This window comes from Podarcis gaigeae (genome assembly GCF_964106915.1).
Source record: "Podarcis gaigeae genome assembly, chromosome: 5".
Lineage (NCBI taxonomy): Eukaryota > Metazoa > Chordata > Lepidosauria > Squamata > Lacertidae > Podarcis > Podarcis gaigeae.
Window position 1 is genome coordinate 100,841,040 of NC_139681.1, and position 6,000 is coordinate 100,847,039.

The window sequence follows — 6,000 nt, forward strand, 5'->3', positions numbered from 1 at the left end:
GGTCACCAGTGTGGGGCCCCCTAGATGCCGCTCCTGAACCCCATCATCATTCCTGACAACTGAGCCATGGTCACCGGAATCCACACAACGTCTGCAGGGCACCAGGTTGGCTATCCTAGGGCTGAATATCCCTGAGAGCTGGTGCAGAAATCCAGCCTGCCCTCATTCTGCTGTCCACACCGCTTCTTAGCAGCTGCGGCAATGGCGGTTTAGGTGAGTGCGGGCAACTGCTTTGCTTATATTGTTCAGCCAAGTGGCCACTCTGCATCTGGGGGGCTGAACTTCTGTTCTTCTACCCTCCCTTGGCAGGTGGTCCCGATCCTCCTCCCCATTGCATTCCAGGGACGTCGAGGCCCCACCCATGTCAGTGGGCCTCCCCGCCCCCTCCTCTTTATTTCTACTGGGTGGGCCCTCTGCAACTTCCCTCCCACGCTGCCGGCAGAGTCCCAGTTGCTGTGGTTTGTCCTGCAGGAATCTCTGCAAAATCATCCCCGGCAGATGGCCATCGCACCTCTGCTTAGAAACCTCTAGCAGATGAGTGAGATGCACCCTGAGAGTTGGGCTTATCTCCTGCAACCTTTTCCTTCGTGGGAAGGCAGGAGAGATTCCCTTGTGGCTTTTGAGAGGTTGCCTGCCTTCTGCCAGGGAGCAGGAGCTGTGGGGGTGAGCCACAGGGGCTGTCCTGTGTCTGGGGGGAAGAGCCCACTTAAGAATGCATGGAGAGCCCGGCTGGATCCGGCCTAAAGGAGCCCATCTCATTGAAATAAAGAAATTAAGGTCTTATGTATATAATAAAGGTTGATAAATGTACCAAGCAAACACATACATAAATATATAAACCACATGTCTCAAGCTGCACAGGAGACCAGCCATGAAGCCATTTTGACTCCCAAGCTGACCAGGTGTTTTCTCTGCAAAGTCAAATGGAAAAGCCTCCCCATTGTCAAATCCTGTCTTAAGGATATGTCCATGTATGAATAGGGTGAGCCTGTGATCTGGCTCAGGAAGTAAGTATTTATCATTACAAAAGACTGGCTAGGCTCCCCAGGGTATCAATCCAGTAAGCATTAACAGGTAACTTGCCAGACAGGAGGTAATCAGCCTACTCAGATTTCTGCTTTAGCCCGCCCTCTCCGTGATGTAGGTATGATGTGTCTGGGGGTGGTCTTGGACTCCAAGGTGGACTCCAACCTGTGTTCTGGGTCTTCCTACTTCTCCTGCGTGTGAGGGTAGCACCCTGTTGCAACAGTGCAATAAAGATCAGGCTTACGAGCTGCTTTGCTTCTCAGTATTCTCTGCTTGGCCTCTGTTCTTTTCTCCGACCAATGGAGAACCTGCAAAGGACTCCAAAAGAGCTCTTGTGTCCCAATAAGGGTAGATTTTTGTTTATTACATCAGCCAGCAGCCTGGTCTCACAGCAGCCGGCCAGATGCCCCAGCGAGGAACCTGCCAGCAGAATCCAAGCACCAGAGCAACAGCTCTCTCTCCTGTGGTTTCCAGCTGCTGCTATTCGGAAGCATTGGTGTCCCCCAGCTGTGGAGACAGAGCAGAACAGTGCCATAATTAGGGGGGGGGGGCTAGCCAGATCATCTGCCCTGGGTGAAGCCTCCAGAGGGGCCCCATTGAGGCTCCCCGCCTGTGTGTGTGTGTGTGGATGCAAATGTGCCAACCTGGGTCTTTGACCAGGGTGAAGAGAAGTCCATGAAAAGATCCTGAGGCCGGTGAGCCTCTGGAAGAGATTACAGGAATATTCATGGCTCTGGTCTAGAGGATCAGTAGGTCACACACAGAGAAAGGGGGGGGGTCCTCATCCTTTGGACAAACAGCCCAGAAAGGCAGGAAGCCACCCCCCATCCCAGCCAGCTTCATGGACTCTCCCCGTGTCTCTTCATCCCCCAAGAGCTTTGCCTGTGCCAACTGGGGGTCTGGTGATCTGACTCGGCTTTCTCAAGTGGGGGCTTAGCGGCCGGAGGAGGCCTTTTGTGTGCCTGAAGGAGAGCTCTGCTTTCGGCCGGGATGTGAAGAGGCTCTGAGCACATCTGTGCAGCCAGAGGGGCTTGCAGGATCAGCCCAGGGAGTCCAGCATCCTCTTCTCACAGTACCCAACCAGAGATGCCTGGGGGGAACCAGCAAGGAGGAGTCGAACACAGGAGCAATGCCATCCCCTCCGGTGCTTTCCAGAAATATTACTCCCTCTGACTGCTGCAGCAGAGCATGGCTGTGGTGGCTGGAAGCCCTCGGTTGCCCTCTCCTCCTCCATGAATTTGCCCAGTCCTCTTTTACTGAGATCAAACTTGGTGGCCATCACTGCCTCATGTGGGAGGGAGTTCCATACTTCAACTCTGTGCTGCATGTAGAAGGACTGTCCTCTGTCCTACATCTTCCAACTTCCACAAGTTTTTTTGTGTTATGGGAGAGGGAGGGAAACTTTCCTCTGCCCGCTGTTTCCCTGCCATGCCTAATTTTATCAACTCCTCTTATTCACCTTGTCTCAAAACTAAAGAGTCTGAAACTCTGCACGCTTTCGCTCCATCCCTCTGAGTAGAGATGCCAAGAGGGGTTCCCGGGAGTGGTGTCCTGTAAGTCGATTGGGCCCCTCCATCCTCTCCTCCTGCATCTAGTGACAACAATCGCTGCTTATGAGCACATATTAACTCAGCCTATCCTACCTCACAGGGCTGTTGCAAAAATAAAATTGGGAGGGGAGGAAGACTGACCCGGCCTCGAGCTCTAGCAACAGCTTTCATTAACCCATGCCTCCTTTCTCTGCAGCCGCCGTGTGTCGCTCAGGCACCCCTTCTCTGCTCTCCTGAATATGTTCATCTTGAGCTGGCCAAGCATGATGTCAACACTCCTGGAAGCCCAAACGCCTTCCGTCCAGGGGCAAATATTGAACTAACATCTTGAGCTTGATAACCCCGTCCTGCCCCCCCCCCCGAGCCAGCTTACAGGGTTGTCTCCTTTTGTCCCCCTGAAGTACAACTTGGCGATGGATCCTGGAATAATGCTCTCTGTGTCAACACCCCGCCAGGGCCGGGCAGAGCCCCCGCTGTTTGCTCTCCCACTAGAACATTTCCGCCTCCCCTGCGAAGCCAAACGCCAGCAGCCCCGCGGCCTGCCATGGTTACGTCCCAGCAACCCTGAAACAAGCCGCTCCTGGCAGAAAATGGGCGGGAAGCTTCACTGCAGAGTCCTGCAGTCTGACTTCTTGTCTGAGTTTGAGAACCAACAAAAGGAGGAGGAGAAATATTGATTAGTAGCAACAGCGGTAGGATTTTCAGAGGTGCAACTGGGCATGGGAATGTCAGTAGGGAATGCCAGTAGAAGTTCCCTGCGCTTTAGCAATGGAGGGGGGTCCCTTAAGCAGAGCAAGGTCCCTCCTGAAGTGGGCAGCTTGAGCTGGGAGCCTCTCTGCCTGCTGCCTTGGTCAGGGGACTTTCCCTGTGTTGCAGGAATTTATGTATTGGTTTGGGGGGGTTGTCCCTCCAGCAGATATCATGCACGTGCAGCCCACTACCAAATCAGCACAATCGCTTTTGTGAATTTTGTGATTTGTCCCCACAAAACACTTCATCACAGTTTCTTCCTGCCTATTCAAAGGGCCTCTGCTGCACAATACCAAACGTAAGAATTCACTGATAAATGTATCTATGGGAAAACCTCAGAAATTCATATAGACATGTGAGCTCAGCTCCTCAGCAGCCCCTCTGCCTGAGTGATAATACTGGCATCCTGAGACCTGAGTGCCAGACAGGTAGCCATTCCAGAACTAACAAACCCAGATGAAGACAAAAGGGTGGGATGAACTTGGCTGGGAAACAGGGAAATGTAAAGATCTCTTTTGTTACACTTGATGGGTGTTTGGTGGAGGGCAAGGGGAACCATGGGGCAGGGTCCAGGATGCTCAGATTCCGGCCACCAGACCTCCCCTTTCATGCTGTAACCATGATGTATGAGTGATGTAGCTTGGGGGGTGTAGCATGGGGGATTAGCAGCTAATAAAAGTTTGGGGGGCTCTTTTGTTTGGGGCTTCCATCTTGTTTCACCTTGTGGCAGGTAAAGACCAGGTAAAGACTGGCTGCTGTTTTGCTCTGGTATTCCTGGCTGGTGTCCTTTTTTGTGTACAAGGGAGCCCTCAGATTTCTCTGTTAACACCTGTCTGTGTTGCTGAAAGGGGATCAGGCAGGTAGAGAGACCACTTTGGGTGCCAAGCAACCAGGATGGGGACAGGGAGTGTTTTTGCATGGGAAAGCATGGGGAAATGGCTGGGGCCATTCTGTGGCCTCTGCCCCCCTCCCCCTGCACCTCCTGGGGCATCTGCTTCCCTGACCCCCCTTCTCTTTGGTCCCAATCCTCTTCCACGCCCCGTCTCCATCTTCTCCCTGCTGGGCAAGAAACCTTCTCTGCCTTGCGGCAAGGAGGCCTTGGGAAACAGGAGCCAGGGTTAGGTGGAGGCACCCATCTTCCTGCCCTGGCACCCCCCCCCCCGTCACTCTTCCGGCCTGACTGCTCCCCCCCCCAGCCCTCATTGATCATGTGGGCACCCCCTTTTGGCTGATAGTGACAAGCAACCATATTTCCAATGAGTTGCCTCCATTGTCTCCCCGTTTCCTCCGACCACCAAAGCAGCTGCGGAGCCTTGGCCCCCCCCCCCAGGACAAAGCGCGTCTCTGGCTTTCAGGGGAGAACAAGGCTGGCTGTGTCCCTGTGAGGAGGGCACCGCCAGGGGAGGAGAAGGGTCCTCTTCTCCCCACAACAAAGCCACCCTCTTTTTTTCATAAAAAGGGGGCATTTGGGGGCAGGAGGAGAGGATGAGTGGGCGCTGGAGGCAGGCACAGAAGAGCCTTTCTCTGCCCCAAAGCACCCTGCGGATGCTGTCATCCTGCTCTCCGTCTTTGGGGTTCAATATGATACCCCGGAGAAAGCCAAAGGAGGTGGCTGGGAGGTGGGGAGAGGCCCCTGCAAGACCAGCAGGGCTATTGGGGGCCACATTGTCCTGAGGGGCACAGAATAGGCAGGTGGGAAGGTGTTTGGGCAGCAGGCTACCTAGAGAGAAACAAGCAGTGACACCGTGGAGGATGGCTGTGGAGGCTGCTCCACTGCAGCTCCTGCCACAGAAAACGTCTAGCGGTTTTGGAAAGGATTTCCTCCTCAACATCTCAAAGACGCACACACTTTCCTGCCCCCCACATATTGTATGCGCCCTTAAGGCCTTTCTGTCAATCTCCTATTCTCTGGCCAAGGACTCAGCCAATCCTAGCCCCAGAGTCTAGCGATGGCAAGGAGGTCCCTCCCTGTGTCTCTTGGGCCAGGTGGGGCTCCTGGCAGAAAATCTCGCCCTCCCCCTGTTGTTAAGCACCCCATTGTGGGAAGCAGCCCTGTGGGGTAGCACTGGCCCACCAGAATCCTGCTCTGGCTCTCAGCATCCTCAGAGCATCTTTCCCCAAGGCCAGGGAAGCAACACAGAAGGGGTCCTGCTTTGAGGAGCTTTCCAAATTGAATTGAATTTTATTATTACGGTCACAGACCAGTTCTGGCTCACTTACAATACCAGGAAAATTATAAAACACAAAAGGAATACATTGAATTGCAATAGGGTATAACAGAGACAATTCAGGTAAAGCGGCAGTTAAAAATATATAAGTTTTTCAAAGAATAGGTTCCATATTTGTTTCGTGACCTTGCAAAGCAAGCAATATCCAGCCTCTTCCTTTGAGGGCTTTCGAAATAATGAAACAAAATCTAGTGGTGTGTAAATTTTATGAACTCCCTGGCCATTGGCCCGTGTTGGCTGGCTAGGAGGTGGGGGTCCAAGCCTGGGAGCAGCCAGGATTTACTGGGGGGGGGCAGGCTTCTTGTTGGGGGGGGCAGTACCGAGTTATCAGCAACACAATTGGTCAGTTTGTTAATTATTTTTATTTATTTACTTGATGGGGGGGACTGCTGCCCCCCTGCCCCCTCTGGCTTTGCCCATGGGTCTTGCTGCAACACAGCAGCCAA